Source organism: Caretta caretta, chromosome 7 (genome assembly GCF_965140235.1).
Source record: "Caretta caretta isolate rCarCar2 chromosome 7, rCarCar1.hap1, whole genome shotgun sequence".
Taxonomy (NCBI): domain Eukaryota; kingdom Metazoa; phylum Chordata; order Testudines; family Cheloniidae; genus Caretta; species Caretta caretta.
The window spans coordinates 105,288,085-105,310,257 of NC_134212.1; the positions used below are offsets into that span (position 1 = coordinate 105,288,085).

At 43.7% G+C, this 22,173-nt stretch overlaps 1 protein-coding gene across 4 annotated transcripts in view; it reads right to left on the minus strand.

Moving 5' to 3' along the window:
- The window catches only part of LHPP (phospholysine phosphohistidine inorganic pyrophosphate phosphatase), a 191,707-nt gene that overhangs the window by 80,180 nt on the left and 89,354 nt on the right, over window positions 1-22,173 (minus strand). The gene's annotated exons all lie outside the window — the stretch shown is intronic.

The following is a 22,173-nucleotide window of genomic DNA, read 5'->3' on the forward strand; positions in this document are numbered from 1 at the left end:
CTCCTATAAGAAAGGCTCATCTCATAGCTGGAGAAAGAAGAAGTCATCCCTAAAGGAATCTGCAAGTGTGAAGCCAGGTGAGTTTTCTGTTCTTCTTGCTTTTGAGTAGAAGAGTTATTTGCACTCGAGTGTTCTCCATATGTGGCTTGCAACAGGGATTCAGTTTAACTGAATGAGGAGGTGCTAACTGTACGGTAACACTAGCTGCAGCCCAAAGGATGGAGAAGGTACAGGGATGTGGGAGATCTTCAGCCTAGTCAAGTAGGAGCAGAATGCCAGCCTCGCAGATAACTAATGCCTCACAAGCAGAGCTCCTAGTGACCGAGAGCACAGGAGTCTTCTCTTTCTTTCAAGTGTGCGTGAGCAGTTGGAGCCTACTAGGAGTTGTTCTGCATCGCCAGAGTGCAGAGATGTTCTGGCTACATAGCCCCTTCTCCTGGAACACCCTCCATGCTGGGGAAGCCAGGGACAGGGGGCACAGAGCAAGAGGAATATTCAGGCCACCAGATCAGCACAAAGGAGATGGCAGGAGGTGCCAAGATCTGACTTGGATTAACACCTAAAATCTTGTTAATCAGCAAGGCAGTACACTTTAAGGGTGACGATGAGTGACAATATACCATTAAAGTGGAGGTATATGTTCTGGCTCGCTGTCATAACAAACTCAGTAAGGTCATTTTTATTCCACTTGACAGAATATGGCTAAGTGGGAAAACACTGTGGTCAATAAATAGCATTGTTGAAAATGAAGTGGCTTGCAAATAAAATAGATTAACCCTTCAACTAAAAGCTAACATTAAGAAAGGTCCATTTAAAGTATCTTGAATATTGTCTGCGGAAGACGCATCATATAACATGGGGAATGGCAGTATTAGCATCTTAACCTTGCCAGCAGAGCGGTGGTTTCTGTGACTGGGGCACATATCCACAGGAAATGGTCTGATTCCACCAAACTCAATGATCAACAGAGAGTAAGTGTGTTTGGTCACTACCGAGTTGGGGCCTGGCCCTGCCAGCTATTGAGCACCCAGAGCTCAGCACCCTGCAGATGTTCAGCAGCTTGCAGGATCGGGGCCTGAATGAGCATGGATTTGAACTAGTGACTTAGAACTGAAAAGCAACGTTGTCTGTTGCTGAGAGTAGCAGCACTGACCATGCTGCAGTGAGGACTACAGAGGTGTGAACTGCAGCATGCACCAAAAGGTTGCGCTCTATCTGCCCCATGTGGATCACAATATCTGGTGATACCCAAGACACTCGAAAGAGGTAAGCAGTGAGAGGGCAGGCAGTACAGCCTAGTAGGTAGGCACTGGATTGAGACTCAAGAGATCTGGGTTTGCCACTGGCCTGCCGGGTGATCTTGGGCAAGTCACTTCGCTTCCCTGTGCCTCAATTTTCCCATCTGTAAAATGGGGATACTGACCTCCTTTCTACTGAAAAACATTATATGGGAGCTAGATATTACAATATTACCTGGAGGAAATATGCTGTCTCAGTGACAGGGAGGAGAAAGGATACTTGCTCTAGAAATGTAACAAATTGCTTAATGCACTGGAACTACAGGAGTTGTACTTCCCTAGAAGAACTTCTGCCAAATATAGGACTAGATATGTCATAAGTCACTACAGTAGTGAAAGTTCCCCAGGAGGGGAGCCTTCAGACCTCTTGTGAGAGACAGATTGCAGAACAGGAAGCAGTACCTCTCCTGGAGCATTCACTGGGGGCAACCCCCTCTGCAGTGCCCCCCAGTTCTGGCTGCACTCAGCAGGGACTAAATGAGGGTGCTGTCATGAATCACGTTAGTGTTAACTGTTTGCATGAGTCAGCATGAGGGTGATGAACACATATGTGAATGCACGTGAGAAAGTTAGTTGTGTGAACTGTGAGATGCTGGGATGTGCAGGACACGGAGCAACCTGCGTTCTACTAAAAACTAGTACGAGTCAGCCTACAAGTGGGTGTGCGTGGGTGCAAACAAATACAAATGCAGGAGTGTTAAACTGTCCTGGTTGACATGACACATACGATACACGCGTGCTCAGATCTAATCAGGGCATCAGGAAAGCCAGTTAGCCATAAGAAGAAGGAAGAATGAGATCCAGAGCTGCACTACTTCATGCAGATGTCATGAGAGTTCCTTCATTAATGGGTGAAATGTACCCCAGCAGAGGGATGTCACAAGTGCTAAACACCACTTACTGCCTATTTTGAGGGCTTAAATGGGACTTCAGAGGTGCATAGGTCTTCTGTAGAGGGGTGAATTTCACTCTTCTGCTTGTAAAGCTGTTTGAGATCCTTGCATGAGAGACACTAGAAGCACCAAAGGTTATTACTACTATTAAAATTATTCTATTACCAGTCCCTTGAGTCACCCAGCCCCCTCTTTACTGCTCTGTGAAAAGGCTAAAATGCCAAAGTAATCATCCTGGCAGGAAGTCCAGCAATGTAAAAATAATACCCTTTCCAAGCAAACAAACAAAAAAACCCACAACCCTTTGAAGACTGGTTTGAAAAGCAAATGATATATTGCTTACAAACAACTTGGCTCATAAACCAGAAGCTACACAACACACAGGGCTCCTTCCAGAGTGCTGTTCCCCTGCTTAGTTGAGTTGATGCAGGTCTACTCTTAGTTGTACTACTTACTTCTTCAAAGGCTGAAGAAAGTAGCAAGTATTTTTTAGTCCTGCTCAATGCTAACCTGGGCAGGGAAGACAAAAACAAACAAAACCCAACAACAACAACTCGGGTTTCACCAAATGCAAGGGCCTTATCAATATTTAAGGCAAGACTAATGCAGAGCAATTTGTTTTGTTTGGAAACACCCTGGCAGTGTTTGCGTTAAGAATGCATGGTGTCTAATATGGAACATGTGTTCGGTGAGGATAATAAAACACTTGAGCTGGGACGTCAGGAGAGCTGAGCCACCTCCTCCTTTCTGCTGCCTGGAAATTGCTTTATAGTTTATTACTTTAAGTGATAGAACATGATAAAACAGGTGGGCCTGGCACATTAGGATGTTTCACACCAGCCATCTGTCCAGAGAATGTACACATCAAGGGGAAAAATGTGTGAAAACCACCAGCAGTAATGCAGGCAGGCAGGATTCTTAAACATCAGCAAAACTGGGGCCTAATCCAAAGCCCATTGAAATCAATGGGAGGCTTTCCTTTGACTTCAGTAGGCTTTGGATGTGGCTCTAGATTTCTCTCAAACAAAAGCTAACTATAAATTAGTTTTCTTATTAATGTTCAGGATTATACAGTGCAATACGTGACAGCGTGTCACATAATGTGCAGAAAAAGTCTGGGAGCTTTGCTCAGGGAGTCCTGCAGACTTTTTGGGGGGATGGGGGGGCAATCTGTTTGAGACCTTAGGCTAGACAGAGACAGTCTGCTCAGGCAGAAGTTGATCATGACTCTGAGGCCTGGTCTATACTTAAACTTAGTTTGACCTAACCCCAACTGTAGACACAGCTAGGTCAACAGAAGAATTCTGTGACACTGTAGTGTCGACACCACAACGACGGAAGGTGTTTTTCCTTTGCCATAGTAAACCCACCTCCTTGAGAGGTGGTCGCAAGGTTGACGGAAGAATTCTTCAGTCGATCTGGCTGCGCCTACAATGAGGGTTAGGCTGACCTACCTATGTTGCACAGGGCATGAAATGTTTCACAGGCCTGAGCAATAGCTAGATTAACCTAATTTTTAGGTGTGGACCAGGCCTAAGGCAGAGTGTTCTACTTCAACCCTCAACTAGACCTACCTCACTGCCAGTTCTGAGAGAACAGCCGTTCCCCAGTAAACAGCCAATATCCCCAATGAAAGATATTACTTCACCCACCTTGTCTCTCTAGCCATTCCCCTGGCAGTTCTCCTGCCCTACATAAGTGGGATCATATAGAGCAGGGGTCGGCAACCTTTCAGAAGTGGTGTGCCGAGTCTTCGTTTATTCACTCTAATTTAAGGTTTCGCATGCCAGTAATACATTTTAATGTTTTTAGAAGGTCTCTTTCTATAAGTCTACAATATATAACTAAACTATTGTACGTAAAGTAAATAAGGTTTTTAAAACGTTTAAGAAGCTTCATTTAAAATTAAATTAAAATGCAGATCTTATCAGTTTAGTGTGATCCTTGCCCTTGCTTTTCTTTGCTGAGTTTTCCAATGTCTGGCACATATTTGTATACTTTAAGCTGTACACAAGCTTCTGAGTGATCAGTTGTTAACCGGCTCCGAGAGGGACAGAGGACAGATTTCATGTGTGAAAATATCTGTTCACACAGGTATGTGGATCCAAATGCTGAAAGCACTGCAAATGCAATTTTCTTCAGACAGTTAAATTTCACTGGCAGGGACGTCCAGCAGGTCAGAACAGAGGCCCCATGATCTCTGTCAGTAGCTTCAAGTGCACTCTGCAGATCTCCAAACTTTGATGCCCACAATTCTGAGCTTTTTAACTGAACGAGCTGCATTTCAAAATCTTCAGCACCCATCCACTGAAATACAGACAAATCCAAGTCGCTTTTGTTGAACTTTTCAGGTTTAATTAGAAAAGAAAGCATTGGGCCAAATCACTGGAAATTTTGAAATCTGTCAGAAAATTCTGATTCCAGTTCTTGCATGTACATTCTAATCTCAATGTCAAATGCCGTGCCCTGTTCCACGTGGCGTGAGAGTGATGTAAGCAGCAAATCAGGACTTAAAAATATCCCAGCACAGTGGCGCTGGAACAATTTTTAAGGTGGGGGTGCTGAGCTGTGCCCCCTCTTGCCCCTGTCTGCATCCCTCACTGCCCCAGGCTGGGGTCATTGGGCCACAGCTGGGGGTGGCTGCAGAGCCCCGGGTCGGCAGCCAGGACCCCAGGCCAGCAGCAGAGCCCCCCGGACTGGTGGCCGGGACCCAGGGCCGGCAGCAGGCTGAGTGGGGCTGGCGGACAGAACCGACCTGGGGCTGGCAGCGGGTTGAGCGGAGCTGACGGACAGAACCCCAGCTGGCAATGGGCCAGCGGCCGGTTACCCCAGGCCAGCAGCGGAGCCCCCGGGACTGGTGGACAGGACCCGGGCAGCGTGAGTGCCACTGAAAATCAGCTTGCATGCCGCCTTCGGCACGCGTGCCATAGGTTGCCTACCCCTGCTGTAGAGAGTATTGGAGCAAGTTTTGTGTCTTCTCTGATTTACAAGTACTAAATACAGAGATATATTTAAAAGTTTGCATTTACTCTCCAGTGATTTCTTTTTAAATTTATGAGGCAAAGCCCTGAACATGTGACATTTGCAACTAAAAAATTGCTCTTAGTTTAGCTGCAGTGCTTTGAATAAGCTTTAACATCAGTCATACCTAAACTACTGTACACAGGACGGCTTTCTAAATGTAGCCTTTATTACTAGTATTATATGAAAAGCAGCCTGATCTGTTTCAAATCTAACGTTTATTAGCTGCTTATGCAGCTGGAAGTGTGGTAATTTCCTAGGATCACTGACCTACTTGGGCAGAAAGAGATTCCAATACTCTATGTTCTGCCTAGAAACTGGAAATGCACTTACTTTAAAGTGCCAAAAAGCGTGCTAAATAAGACTTAGCACCATCTCATTAATTTAGTTACTCGCACTGCAGACAATATCTATCTATTGTACTTATATGGCCCCTATCACCATAGAACTGAGCACCTCACAGTCTTGAAGGTATTTATCCACACAGCATCCCTGTGAGAAAGAGCAGTGCTATTCCCCTCTTTTACAGAGGGGGAACTGAGGCACAAAGAGGCTAAGTGAATTACCCAAGGTCACAGGGAGTCTGCCACAGAGCAGGGAATTGAACCCAGGCTCCTGCCTGGATCATGCTTCCTTCTCTGTATTACCTATCTTTTGTAGACTGGAAAACTGGCAGACTAGGATGGTGCCACTTATGGCAGATCCTTTATGATACAGCAGTATTTAACGCAGGTGTATAATCCATGGGACTGAGCCTCGACTATTCCCAGGTGTTCAAGGGTTTAATGTAACCCTGGAGTACAGAACTTGTTTACTGAGTGAAATAGAGATAGATAGCTTGCTGAGAATACACTGATCAATATCTTCCAACTGCCAGTTTAATCAGGATTAAGGGAAGGCCTAATAATTTTTGTCTTTTCCAATAACATCTGGCTACCATATAAAAACGTTTCTTCTATCTTTACATAAATTAACCTTGATATTGGCTAGCGGACATTTTAGCAACAGTTCTATTTTAAAAGCCCAAGTAATCTGGCTTCAATTAAAATGTTTGCTTTCCAGGGAGTGGCTCAGAGAAGACTCAAAGAGGTGATCACTAGAATGATTACTATGGAGTTCAGGCTGAGGCAGGCAGCCTCTGCTCAGCCCCTAGCCTGAGGCACGCATTGTTTTCTCAGAAGTTTCTCCTCTGGGATGGAAATTGTTGTGTTTGTTCAAAGCCCAAAGTTAAATTTTATGGGGAAAATCTGCTGAGCCACATTTGAATTCTCCAATAGATTTTTTGGTCTGGAAACATCTGCTTTGTTTGCGGAGCGGAGAGAGGGGCTGATAACTCCGAAACAGGTTCTCCCCCACCCCGACTTCAGGGCTGGTGTTTACATAGCTCTCAGTGGGCTGGTAAGGCAATACCAGTAAAATAATGCCTGAGGGGTACAACACTTCCTGCGATATTGCCAGAAGCAGCACAATCTCAAAATAGGTTTTAATCCTCAGGCAGTATTTTACTGCTAATGAGACAAATCCTGCATCCCATTAGCATCCTACATTCCCCCTGATTTCAAGGAAGTATTTTAGCATTCCGACACACACAGAGAAACACATTCAGTACACGTATTTTACCACACACGTTATTTCATCTATACTGAATATTTAAATATATACACACATACAGCACTACTGGAATGCACCCACCTCTGGGGAGCATGCAGCAGTCAGCCATATAATATAACACAATACTGTGTGTGGATATGTGTGTGTGCGCACTGCAATATTACCATTTGGATCATACTGGAATCAAGCTTCCTGTCCCAGAAGTGAAGGATTCTTGCAGTACCCTGTGCAAATTAATAGTTACAGTGGAAGAACTGTAGTGAAAGGCGAGATTCTGACCCCTTTACTCACCCTGAATGATACCTTATTCACTTCACAGAGACTACCTGTAGAGGAAAGCGCTACTCACCATACACAAGGGGATCAGAATCTGGCCACACAAAACACACTTAATCATAGTTTAGGCCATTCATAAAAGTGAAGCTAAATCCTTTTTCATTGTAATGATTCCTTCCAGTGCAAAGGCACCAGGAACTACCCCAAAGAAAGACCAAGAAGACAGACAGAACTGGGCATTCCTTCCAAGCCTCCTCTGAAATCACATTTAGCAGAGGACCCCTAATTTGTTGAAAAAGTATGTGAGAGTGTGCAGCCAGAGTTGTTTTCAGGTTGGATCTAATTTGGGTTTTTAAGACCTCTGGGATCTCATTTAGCTGTAAGAATAAAACCTTGTAAATTCTGAATAAAAAGCCAGTTCCTATATAAAAGTTCAGTCTTGAATGGATTCCAGAAGAGCAGCTGATGAACGTGCTTATTAAGCCAAAGCGCTCCTTTACGGCAATTAATGCCAGAGGGAGAGAAGGCCTCGAAACCACAGGCTAGAAATATCCTGCTCCTGAGGGTACATGCAAGCACTTAACCCTATTCTAATGACTTGGATTGACCTTTAAAAACCAAATCCTGGTCTCAACCTGCAGCCCAACTCCATAGGCTGTGGTCTTGGGACCTCCACGTGGGTGTGAAGTGGTTGGAACCCTCCTCCTCCACAACCAAGTTGCCACTGCAGCTCCAAGAGCCTATACGTCTGGTGCCTGGGCTCTAGGACACTGTGAGGTGGGAGCGTCCTCTAGGCCAGAAGTCTACACTGCAGTTAAACAGCCCTGCAGCCCATGCCCTGCAAGCCTGAGTTAGCTGACACAGGCCAGCTTTGGGGCTCCAACTGCAGTGTAGACAGACTCTTTGTATGTGCGCATGCACCCACACCCACACACTTTTGAAAATGGTTACACTGAGCAAGTATTACCCCTTTGAATAATTAAGGTCATGATATAAAAAATACACTTACTACTGCATAATTAAAAAATGCCTCTGCACCTATAATGCATGTTGCCCTTGATCATTTGAAAGCAAGAGAGAACAAAATCATTAACAGCTAAATTATTCTAGTAGCCTATTATCATAGTGTAATCTTATTAGGAAAAATTCATGCTGGTAGAGCCTCTTATCTTCTCCACTTACAGATGAGCCATGTGGCTTACCTCTGAGTGCACAAAGATAATGAAATTACAGTGAATTATGCAGTCCACATATGGAAAAAGTAATAGAATTCTGACCCTTTAGGGAAGGGTGCAGATTTTTCATCGGGATGGGAAAGCATCTTTACTCAGTTACCACGTATAAAGACCTAGTAATTGTTATTTGTAGACAAACACAATTTTGAAAAATCATTTAGGGCTTCTATTGTAATGCTAAAAAGGAAAGTCTACTGCAACAAAACAACCAGTACTACAGTACTATATCCAGTCTGCCACTGGCGCGATGGAAGACATTACGCATAACATTTAAGGGTGGATTTTTAGAACTGCGCATACACTAGTGCACATATCATGCTATCAACGATCATGGTAACTGCATGTTCCGATAACTTTTTCCACAGTTTTTGTGACTGTAAGTGCAATCACAGTAACAAATTATGCTCCTTGTATTTTTTTTTCCCACCATTGGCCACTCCAGCCTGGTTCCCAACAGCTGGAACAACAAGCAAGCTGCGGATGACTGGGTTGCCAGGGGTTGCCTATTTGCAAATGACAGTGTAATCAACCCCACTTGTTCTGCTGATGCAGTTTAAACCCAAGACACTCATGAACTTCCACTGTTTGAGCTAAAGGACTAAGTCCCCTAGCTGGCAGCTGTAGCAGACTCATCCGTCTGTTATTTGGACCAACCACTAAAGGGGGGACAAAGGCCTAAGCTCTCCTAATGTGGGTTATGCTTCAACACCAAGGAGGAGTGGGGAATGGGAAAGGGGATTTCAGGGAAACATTGGCAGCTCCTTTTAGCTGTGGAGAAGATACGGGGATGAAGAACTCACAGGGCACAACTGAGGAAGAGGCACCAGAGAGGGATGTAAGCAGAAAGTGGGGAGCTCACACAGCCTGCAGGGCACAACTGAGGAAGAGGCACCAGAGAGGGATGTAAGCAGAAAATGGGGAGCGCACAGCTGAAGATACCAATGGGTTTAAGCCTGGCCCTAGACCTCTATCATCCATCTTGGAACCAGCATGCATATCTCCCCAGGACAAATGCAGCAAAGCTGCTATGCTTCTAGGTGAGATTCTAAAGAGGATCCTGCAGTCCCATCCAGGAAAATACTTCAGTCTAACCAATTACGTAGCAAGTGTTCAGCACTGTAAAGGTGGGAGGGATAGAGAAGGTAAAACACCACATTAATCCCTCTGGGATTCAGTATCTCCACATGTGCAAGGGAGATAATCATATTCACCTAGTCACAGAGGAGTTGCTGATCATCCATGTAGCTAAAGGGCTTTATGACAGGCAGGGGAAAGGGAAAATTATGGTGTGACTTTGGCCAAGTCACTTCCCCTCTCTGGGCCTGGTATCTGAAAAGTGGAGGCCCCACTTGCATGTCTACTTGTTGCACGTAGGTGCCCAAATCAGGGATCTGTACACAGAGATCGCGAGGTCGGCACCTCCTGTAGTTGGCTATATGTGCAAACAAATCCTCTGTTCACACACATCCATGCAGTAAATAGGCATGCAAAAGTAGAGGTGGACTTCAGAACCCACTGACCTTGCTCTATGAAAGCCAGCCCATCTGTAACCCAGTTCTCCTGTCAATAAAAAGGGATAATCTTACCTACTCATCCTGGCTCTGTCACTAGTCTGCTGGGTGACACAGGGCAAGACACATCCCCTTTTGGGCCTCAGTTTCCCCATCTGTAAAATGGGGATTATGATACTGACTTCCTTTGCAAAGCACTTTGAGATCTACTGATGAGAAGTGTGACACAAGGGCTAATTATTTTTATTTTATTATTATTATTACTTTTATCTTTATAAAACAATTTGAGTTCCTCAGATAAAAAAAGTGTTCTATATGTGCAAAATATTTATTATGATTAGTTTTATTACTTTGCAGCCTTCTCTCTCAGACAGCTGTAAATGTTAGCCACTTAGCTGCATTCTACTTTTTTTACCACATCATATTGGTATAGGCTGCATTTGAAGGTGTCTTAACCAACCTGAGTTCAACTGATCATGAACTTGTGACTCGTATGGAGCAATAGTAATAACCTGATTTATGAGTAAGTGGCATAAAGATAGCGTAGCCTTAACCCTCTCATTATCATCTGTGAAGGCCTATCTAAAGGATATGCATGCAATTAAAAGTTTTCTGCAAATGTTAATTACAGTGGGCTTAATTAACTAATGACTGATTGATCTTTTGATTGTATTAGGTTTATAAGTAGAATTATTTTAACTAAAGTATGGATTACAACCATGTTCTAATTAAAGCAAAAATGCTTCGTTTATGTATTAGGAATCAGAAGGACATTTTAGAGCTGTTTAGGGTCACACTGTTAAAAAAATATTGATGTTTTCTCTAAGGCCTCCAAAATTTAGTTAGTATTTTCTATTGAAGTTGAAAAGATACTATTTAAAATGGTATATCCAGGTAAGATTTTCTGGTGCTCTTAAAAAGGAGCTGGAATTTGATTTGGACTGTAACTCTCGTGCCATACGCCTGTGACCTTGATATAGGAGTGCTGACTTCCTTGATTTCCTCAAAATAAAGTAGGTCAGTGAAAGGATGAAGAAGGCTAATGTTCCTGAATCAACTGATGCACTGATTAAAAATGCATTTTTGCACAGGATTGAAATAGGAGCAGTACTGATTGCTGCTCAACAGTTGGTTCCTCCATACACCATATAGTGGAGGAAACGCCTCATTAGCCTGCCCTGTATTTAGATAGTGATAGAGAGCATAGCATGTATTCTTGCCACTAGCCATAGGGAGAAGGCATTTAGCCTTTGACAGATAAGTAGCACTTAAGTATAGCTCTGATCAGACGAGCAAAATACTGATCAGAAGAGTAAAGCACTGATCAGAAGGGGATAGGACTAGAATAGCAGGAGTATTGAAGGTCAGGATTGAGGTGCATTAGCAAAGCAATGAGAAGGATGTGCAGCTGTTGCCTGCACGGTGCATGATTCCAGCCAGCTCTAACAGTCTTTGCAGCACTGAAAGGAAGTGACCTAGTTTAACCAAACTTTTGAAAGCCAGACTAACAGTTGCTGGAGTTAACTGGGGGCTGGGAGCAAGGCATTCTCAGTGGAAGGGTCTGAACTGGGGAATTCATTTCCACCAACCATCTGATAGTGCCTGTGTTTGCACATCTTTAAGGCACAATGCAAAGCCTTTCTTCTTTCTCTCCCTTCTGTGTGTGTGTATGGGAGGGTGGAGTGGGGGAAAGGCATGTGTGTTGCTGGTGGAAACCTCAGACAGTTCCTACAACAGCTAGACACTTGTAGAGTCAAACAGCATGCACTTTATATGTGTAAAATATTTCAGTATAAAGGTACAGGGCCTGTTAGTGCACAGTCTGAGGAAGCAATTCAATAATGCAGCTTCCCCTGGAAAGACAACTGTACTAGCAAAGGGACGATGCAACTCCCTTCCGGACTTCATACAAACCAGCACCGCTCTTTCTGAGAACTAGGGTAGTAGTAATGAATGTTCAAAGAGACACTTGGTGAGCGAGGAAGAAGCATGAATTCAGGAAGAGCTTGTGGTTATGTTCGGAGGTGTCATGAAAGCCACTAAACTAGCAAATGAGATGGCACTTATAACCAGCCTAAACTGAAGGCTTCCTGTCATAAAAATACTTGACTCTGGGCACACTGCAGCCATTCTTGGAATAGACCAAGCGACTGAAGGGCGAACAGCCGTAGCAGGGACTACACTTGAACCAGTCCCCAGAACACTGCTGTTAAGTTCAGATTTATCCACGAAAGCCAACCATTTCATTAATTCCCATGTTCGGTCATGAAAAGCCATGTGCTTAAAACCATTCCCCTCACCCCTAGCCACTGTCGTCAGAGAAGCTTTAAGTATCTCATTGTAAAACAGCTTGAGTACTGAATCTTGGCTCTTCAGTGCTGGAGTTGTCATGCACTATGCTCATGGCCTTACTCACACTCCCAGCACACCTTTGTCCCCTGTTACAGAACTCCCTTCAGAAGGGCTGACATTCAAGTTATGTTCTATGTGTGACTAGAGCGTTTAGATATTTATGCAACTGGCTTTCACCTTGTCTTCTTGTAACATACCACACAGACTTGTTGCAACAAGTCTGATCTTGCTAATGCGCCTGTTCCTGATGATGCCCATAATCACAATCATATGTTCGTTCTTTAAATGTTTTACACACATTTCTTAGCATTTATTTCTCAGAAAAGCTGTTCCAGTCATCTCTCTTCATCTGACCACCATGTGAATAAGACGGCCAAGGATGAAATCCCACCATCCATCTTTCTCAACTTCTTACTGCCCATCTTTGTTAAGCCCGTGTATGACAGTGTCATGACAGCATAAACTCATCTGTGGTTTATTTAGTCACAGCATAAACTCATCTGTGGTTTATTTAGTCACAATCTTGTTATATTGGGTGAGGCGGTCTTTAGTAAAGCATTTGTGGATTCCCCTTGAGACGTGGTCATTTTTGACACCATTTTATAACTAGCCTTCTTCACCTAGTAGCTCCAGCTGCTGGATTCTGCCTACCCAAATGAGAGGAGTACTTACAGATGCGGGGAGTAGGGCACTGATGATGAAATTCTGAATGGGATGTAAAGAACCAATTCCCGCTTCCCTGACTTAATAAATCAATAGAACCACTTGGATGAGTAGGGCAAACTGGATTTGGTCTAAAATGAACTGATTAGTATACATGGTCAGAAAGCAGTGGGATAGTAAATTGATTCAGCACAGAGATGACAAATGGAAAGCTGCAGGGATTAGTGTTGAGCCCAGTCATATTCCTATTAGATTGCCAAGAGCCTGGAGGAGAGAACATACTAAAAGGCGTGCACATTTTCACAGAATAAGGAAGTGACATACCCAATCAGTACTGAAGAGGATGGAACCTGGAGCCAAAAGGATGCAGACAGAGTAGCCATGCCCAGATAAATAATGGACTATGTAGATTGGTGGAGAGATGAGGACTAGGTTAAAGAGGATTATGCCTCAATCAAATGGAGCAACATAGATGGCTACATGCTGTAAAAGATTGCATGTTGATCAGGAGTTAGACTCTGGAATGATAATGGATAGAAATTTAAAATCTCAGAATCAAGCATCAGATAGGAAAGCTATGAGAATAACTGGCTGCTTCAACAGAGAAGCACAGTGCCAATCAGCATAGATTCTATAATGTGTGAGGTGTGATGATACCACCTATTAGATGAATGTGTACAGTTAGGTGCCATATTACAGAAAGTCTGCAAAAGAACTGGGAGGGGAAAGGTGTCAGTGTGGGAAATGACAATGGTTATAGCTATATGGATGTGTTGGGCAAACTAACTTGGTATTCACTAAAAATGAGGAATAGAAGGTGGGAGATGAATGAGGGGTTAAGATCCTGACTGCTCTGTCCCGTATTTAAAAAACAAACATCAAAGATTCTAAACCAGACAGTGCTGCCAGGACTTTCTACCTTACACTCAACATTACTAGCAGTGGCTTCACCAAAGAATCACTCCCAGAAGCAGCCATAAATGAAGATGCTACTCAGAGAAAATATCCTCAAGCATGTGTGTGCTACATACCCGCCCAGCTGGAGCCCTGCCCTTGAGTTCACACTCAGAGAAAATAGAGAAATAAGGAAGCAGTGCCAAGCACAGCATCAAGAGGGAGAGGTAGTGTCTGCTTAATAATGGAACTGTGTTCTACGTCTCTCTTTCTGTCTGATTGTCCTCCCAGATATGCAAAGAGAGGCCTCAGATATGTCTGAGCCTATATATAGCACCACCTGACATCAAGCAGTAATAGGAAGTCTGCAGACATCCTATCAGAGGGGCAAGAAGGAGTAAAACAATCTGAATAAAAATGATATGATTCAACTTGAAAAATGTAAGCTATATATTCCTTTAAAATCCACAGACTTTGTTCCTGAGCGGCCGAGCAGTAAATCCCTTTAGCAATAGGATTTACATGTTGAGATGAGGCGAGGTAAAGCAGTGTTAGGAAGAAGATAACACACATGCTACTTTACCGGCCCTGCTAATTTTCATGCAATTGTGTTTTGAGATAAAGAGGCCCCTCTTGTTTGTTTTTTTATTAGCGCAGTAATAGAAGATATTCAAAATATACTGTCCTTGTGGCTACATCTGTCTTCTTTTTAGCGTATGCATCCTGGGGAAGCACAGTACGGGTGGTGAGGTGTGTTCAATAATTCTCTTGCTGCAAGGCTCATCTGTTTCCTTTGGCTTTTCCTGGAGAAGTAGGGCGAGAGCTTTGTGGTGTCCAACTGTGGGGCATTATTATTTAAAGTGGGGTTCTTAATTGCTAATTGGGTTTTTGTGCTATTGATGGATTCTGTTGAGACTTGACTATGGGCAGAAGGATTTGTTTTGTATTATGGTTATTTAGGCTCAGCTCCTCAAAGGTATCTAGCCACCTATTTCCTATTGAAATGAATGAGAGTTAGGTATCAAAATACCTTTGAGGATCTGGGCCTTAGTGAAGTTTTTGTACTTTTAGTATTGTATAAGTACATAGGCTCTGATTCAACAAATCAATGTTTTTCAACAAAGCACTTAACCACATGCTTAACTTCAGGGACATGTTTAAGACCTGTTAAAGTAAAGCATTTGCTGAAGCGCTTTGTTGAATAAGGATGAACTGAAGCACATACAAAAGTGGTTAGCTGAATTGGGTTACCTAGAGCATGGCTAATCTTTTTTAACCCACTGGAACAATAAATAAATATAGTAAAAAATGAAAGAAAAAGAAACATACTCCTTATACTGGAATATACTGAGTCTACCCAGGTATATGCACCGTAAAAGCAACTAACCTCATCTAAAACATAATACAAACTCATCTTTTGCAACAATGACAGGTGGTTCATTTACGAAACAGGAACATGTTTTGGTGCTTTTTTAAAAAATCAAAACACTGTGGGTTTTTTTTAAGTTTATTTAAGGTTAAGCAAATTGAGTAATTCCACCCCCACTCTCCCATTACAACAAACCTTCTGAGATTTTGTAACACATGCAAGCAGCTGAATCACAGAGACAATCTATTCTCTGGTATTTAATTACGATATAGACTTATCCCTAGCTGTCCCTGCAGTTCTGACCATTACTGATGCTCAATGAATTTTGAGCATGCAATCATGAAATGCATAGCTCACATAAGAGTTGGTTGCTAGCCTTAAATCGATTTCACTGGCACAACTATTAAGAAAACGTGTGTAAATCTGAAAATTCTGACATGCAAATGACCTGGCCAGAATTTGGAGAGAAAGAAGCATCATGCTGCCAGCATTCCCACTGCATATGGCTTTCCTGATTTCATATCGCACTACAGAACCTCATCATCGCTGTTGGGACATGTGATATGCTGTGTTCACTGAAGAAGGCAAGCAAGCAGAAAACATTCACCGTCTGCCTCACCCTTCATTAAAGACGATGGCCAAACTCCTATAAAATGCAATGGACCAGACTAGGTCCTCTGAAATTATGGGATAGTAGCCTAACCACAACTGTGACCTGAAAACCTCTTTTCCAGGCCAAATGTGGATCTTGGCATAAAGATGAGCCTTTCTGGTACTGCTAGAATGTCTACATGCTATAACCCTATTACCATAAGAATATGCAGGAATAAAGGCTGAAACAGACAGGATACCTTAAAATGGAACTACTGTATGATAGCATCCCTCTGGTTTTGCAAAAGAATGGGCTGCTTTTGGCACTTCCATTGGATTGGATTTGTAGTGGCTTTGGGATTAAGCTTCCGGTCACATGTCAAACGATAAAGAGCCTTTTTCTTTTGCAAGCAGCTGTTGCTGTTTGAAAACTACAGTATAAGGGTTTGTTGCATGATTATAAATAGCGAATTGCACAGACCAAGAAAGAGGGTTCATTTATTCTTTCCTCAGCGCATGTACAGCCAAACCCTACTTCTCTTATTCACATAAGCTGCCTCATTTATCTCAATAGGACTGCTTAAGAGAGCAAAGCCAGCAGGATTTGGCCCCTCTGGTCTAAATCCTCAGGTATATTATTCTAGTGTGCAAATAAACATTCTTGAAACCACCTCCCATTTGGAACTGTGTCTGGGATTGGGGCTATACCAATAAAATGCCAGGAATCCTGCCACCAAAAGGCACAGTGGATGCGTCCGAGCCACGCAATAGCATTCTTAGTGGCCCAGGGAAGCTCTCGGAGCCCTCTGCTGAATTTGGTTAGTGCAGTGGTGCCCAAACTTTTCCTTTTGCCCCGCACCGTTCACCAGTAATGGAATCTGTCCATGCCTCCCTTCCACGACTGCACAGTTGGCTCAGCAGCAGAGCTTGGGCTGATGGCGGAGCTTGGGGCAGAACTGGGGATGGGGGAGGAGGTGGGGCTAGAGGCGTAGCTGGCGTGGGGGTGGAGAGGAAATGAGGGCAGAGCAGGTCTGGGAGTGGAGTGGAGCTGTGGCTGGGGCCAGAGCTACGGCTGTGGCCAGAGTGGAGCTGGGCGGGGGGTGGAGCTGAGCTGTGGCTGTAGGGGGAGCAGGGCTGGGGCTGGGGGTGAAGCAGAGCAGGATGCCACTCCCTTCCTGCCCTCGGTGGGGACTGGTCCGGGCTCCACTATGCACCCCTGAATGTTCCTCTGTGCCCTCCTGGGGGGGCACACCCCACAATTTGGGGACCACTGGGTTAGCTGGCACTCCTTGACAATGTGTATCATTGTTTGAGCTGCATTTCAGCCACAGCTTGGATTGTCTCAAAGATCCCAATGGTGCAGGTTGGCTGCACAGAGAGCTTTCCCAGTCTGGAATCGGTTAAGGGCCCACTGACAACATGGCAGGTCGAAGCCAGGTGGGCGAGCAGTAAGGGCTGTGACAAGGAACTGATTGGTGGCCGATGTTAAACACCAGCCTTCCAGCCACAGAGACTTCGCTGTCATGTCCTGGTGTGACAGCCTCGACCACAGTGGGTGTTGTGATGAAAGACATGTAGCTGGTGAGCTAAAAAGATCATTAAACAAGGGCAAGCTGGGTTGGCACGTACCTTCTCAAGCAGCATGCCAGCTGCAATCAGCCTCCTGAGGTAAGGGGGAGCAATGTGGCTCAGAACTGGAAGCCATGAAAGATAAGTCAGTTGGAGAGTTCCTGATGATGTGCGTTGTTGAGTTGAGTTGCATGTCAACAAATTTGAGGTGTCCCAACTGACTCCATACTGGCGGACAGTATTCTGCTCTTAAGTATGAGATGGCAAGGGCAGAGTTCCTTAGGGTTGGAGCATCCACTCCCCATGAAGAACCTGCCAGTTTGCTGAAAAGGTTATTGTGTGTCTTGACCTTCACTGCTCTCTTGCTCAGGTGGCTTTTGTATGTCAGTGTTTGGTCAAGGGTCATGCCTAAGTAAACTGGGTATGCTTCAGCTTCTGGCCATTCATTATGATTAAGGCTGTCAAGCGATTAAAAAAATTAATCGTGATTAATCGCACCGTTAAACAATAACATAATACCATTTATGTAAATATTTTAGATGTTTTCTACATTTTAAAATATATTGATTTCAATGCAACACAGAATACAAAGTGTACAGTGCTCACTTTATATTTATTTTTTATTACAAATATTTACATTGTAAAAAAACAAAAGAAATAGTATTTTTCAATTCACCTAATACAAGTACTGTGGTGCAATCTCTATCATGAAAATGGAATTTACAAATTTAGAATTATGTACAAAAAATCCCATAAATGTAAACAAACTTGTTTCTCTTAGCGATTGGCTGAACAAAAAGTAGGACTGAATGGACTTGTAGGTTCTAAAGTTTTACATTGGTTTGTTTTTGAGTGCAGTTATGTAAGAAAAAAAATCTGTATCTGTAAGTTGCGCTTTCACGATAAAGAGATTGCACAACAGCACTTGTATGAGGTGAACTGAAAAATACTATTTTTTTTATCATTTTTACAGTGCAAATATTTGTAATTAAAAATAATATAAAGTGAGCACTGTACACTGTATTCTGTGTTGTAATTGAAATTGATATATTTGAAAATGTAGAAAAACATCCAAAATATTTAATAAATTTCAATTGGCATTCTATTGTTTAACGGTGTGATTAGTCGTGACTAATTTTTGAATCACAATTAATCACATGAGTTAACTGCAATTAATTGACAGCCCTAATTATGACTTTTAATTCCCTCTTAGCATTGGCATGATGGAGGTAGAAGGTGCCATAAACTGTCTAGCTGGTGCTAAGCTAAAGGCGCCATGTCTTGCAGTAGTTGGCCAGCTTTGCAGCGTCGTCACTCAGGGTCTTCTCCAACTCAGAAAAAATTCAAGCCCATAGTCCGGAGTAAATGTCCTCTGCATAGATGAACTTCTGTGACTTGGTTGGTGGCAGGTTCACTGATGTATAAATTGAACAAGGTTGAGGGTAGAACAGACCCTGGGGGTAACCCGTTCATCTGTTTTTCCCCAGGCACTTTTCTCACACACATTCACCCTGAACCGTCTGTCTCGGAGTAGCAGTTCGATGGCATCAGTAACCCATTCTGGGAGGACTCTTGGATATTTTAACTAGTAGACCCAGGGGCCAGACTGTATCATACACTGCAGGGAGGTTAAGGAAAATAGTGCTTGTTTTCAGGTTTCTTTGTATTGAGATGTATTGAGAAGAGTGAATTCCAAGAATTAGTAAAGTGAATGTCATGTTCCTTTTCTGGAAAGGAAATTGTTCTCATTGACCACTGCAGAAGAGCACATTGCTGGCAGTATCAGTCTATTTGCAGTATCCATTTAATCCTAACATTTAGGGCCAAAGTCAGCCTTGGTGAAAGTGGGTGTATCCCCAGAGAAGTCAATGAAATTGCATCAGCTTAAACCATGGGCTGAATTTGATCTCTGGACTCTATCTGCTAAACCTAAATCTAGTTTTCCTTCTCCCTCCTCAATCCCCAGCCCAGCCTTTGTTGAGAGCATCACTAATTTGCTTCTCCTCAAGGACCACTTTTCCCAGCACTGCTTTTCATCAGCAGGAAACTGGCAGGCAGTAATGAAAACCAGAGGTTAGTACTGTCATCATTCCCAGACAGTCCTGGCCTTGGTGGGTATCAGACAGATACTCTCCCTAAAGCTTCAGGTCCCCACGGACATCAAGAATGACAGTCAAAGGCCTAAAAAGAGCACAACAATCTGAGAATCCCAGGTGAATCTTCTCTGGAGAGCAAGCTTTTCATTTGCCATCTTGAAATTCCGAGAAGGGATAATCTCTTAAACAAATGCGTTATCCTTACCAAGATTTGTTTTGGGGTTTTTTTTAGTCCTATGAAAGCTCAGTATCAGTTGCATCTCTTTGACAGCACTTTGTTATCTCCATATCTTTGATGTTACATACACATAATTGCAAATCATGTTTTCTTAATGACTCAAAAGATTATTGCATTTTTGCATCTATTCTAAGCATGGACCCAAGCATGGCAGTGCTGTTTGATGTAGGGCAAACGCTTTATTATTTGGCACTCTAGCATCAATGGTTGTAGGTTTGCACTGTCTTACAAACTCACCTCAGGAAATCTGTCAACAACTATTCTGTTGTGTGTCTTCTGGACAGTACGTTAACACTCAAAAGTGCAGGGTGATGAAGAAGACTCTAAGTCAGGGGTCTCAAACTCAATTTACCTTAGGGCCAGTGCCAGTCCTCAAATCCTCCCAGCGGGCCAATAATATCACTCATGCCACCCAGAACCCGCCCTCCACCTGCCTAAGGCTCTGGGAGGAAGTTTGGGTGGGGGAAGGGGTCTGGGGTGCAGGCTCTGGGATGGAGTTTGGGTGCTGGGTACAGGCTCTGGGCTGGGCGTGGGGGTGCAGGAGGGGGTGGAGTTGCAGGCTCTGGGACGGGGGAGGGGTGCAGGCTCTGGGAGGGAGTTTGGGGGTTGGGGGTGTGTGGGGAGGGGGTACAGGCTCTGGGAGGGAGTTTGGGGGCGGGAACGGGTATGTGGGGAGGGGGTGGGGGTGCAGGCTCTTGGGAGAGGGTCAGGGGTGCACGGCTTACCTGGGGCTCCAAGGCGGGGTGGGCCGGGAGGGACCTCTGCACGCTGCTGCCCCCAGGCACCTTCCCCGCAGCTTCCCACTGACGGCAGGAGCGCTTGGGGCGGGGGCAGCATGTGGCGGCACAGCCCCGCCCTGCTGCAGGGCCACAGGGGTGGGGCCGGCAGCCACTGGAGTGAGCAGGCAGATGCCGCTCAGCTCCGCTGCACTGCCGGGGCCCCAGGGGGTGGGGGAAACACCATGGGGGGCAGGTGGGGCCAAGGGAGAGACCCGGCCCCAAAACTGCTGGAGCCCCACAGGCCACATTGCAGAGGTTCGCGAGCCACAGATGGCCCGTGGGCTGGGAGTTTGAGACCCCGGCTCTAAGTGTTGACTGTATATTGTAAAAAACAGGTATTTAGAGGCTTCCAAATCAGCTTTGTCAATTTTATGCCCACCAGACCTATCTAAAGGATATATAATATTATTCTCTGGTTTTCTTTCTTCAAGAAACATACTAGCTCTGTTTGGTAAAAAGCTGTACTGGAACAGTGTCCCTCTGCACTTGTTGCTTAAGGAATCACCTAACCCCTACTACTACAGCAAGTTAAAGTAAAAGGGACTAACATTTCATGGGAAATTTTCTTCAAATTCCTCCTCTCTTCCTCGCATTTTTTTAATTAAAAAAATTTAAAAAATGATTGTTCAAAATTCAATTTTATTTTTTTACAATTTTCAGCCAGCTGTAGAGCTAGTCAATAATAGGAGACAACATTTGAATATCCACTACGCCCATCATCTGCCATCCTGACATGGGGGAGGCTTTTCACCATCCTGACTAGCTTTGAAACCCAGGTTTCTCAGATAACTAAAAATTGTGCTTTCCATTGATCCAACAGGACACGCACCTAATAACCTGACAATATTATAAACCAGCATAGCAATAATCAAAGATACCAGAGGCATGATCCACTGACTCTTGCATAAAAATCCTTAGGGTAGCGAAACATCATAAAATTTCAAAAAGCTTTTAATTGAGAGCCATTTGGCCACGAAATGGAAAAATCCCAGAACTTAACTACCGGTCTTACATATTGACATTAATTTGGTGTGTGGTATAACATTGAATGATATCTCTATGAGGGCAGTTCTAGAGACAAGAAAAGAACATTTACTTTTGATCCTAGACTAATTTAAATCTAAGTCCTTCAAACAGGTATCAACTCTAGGTTTAGCTGGCAAGAGTTGCCGGCTGTAAAAGGCTACATTTTCTACCTTCTAGAGCAATTTTCTACCTCAATATCAGTTGCCAAGTCTAGTGATGTGATTAGAGTATGGCATGGAATATCTTTTAGGATTTTATCAGTGAGTAGCTATAGAACTGTTCCTAAATGGGAGCTTTGTCAAGTGTAAACAATTCATTCATTTATTCACATTCTTTGCTTTAGCCCTGTTGGGGAAAAAACGTAATTGCATTTCTGGGACTATTTTTAAAAGAGTGTCAGAAGTGTTGTTAAGGACATAAAAGTTGACAGTACCTTAGGAGACCTGATGAGTAGGTGCAGATAGCTAAATTCCGGTGCTACTGGAGGTTATTGGCACTGAGACTTCCAAAATTAAACCTTAACCAAGATTTAGGTTATAAAGACAAAGCACCGGACCCCATGCTGGTGTAAATTGGCATAGTTCCATTGACTTCAGTGGAGTTACAACAACTCACACCTGCTTGAGGATTTGGTCCAAAGTTTTTCCTCTTATTCTAGCTGCTACAGTCACTGTAAATTAAATTTCACAAATTCGGGAAAACAAACACCACATGGGCTTTGTGTAGAAAATGTATATGGCTTCTGAGAAAG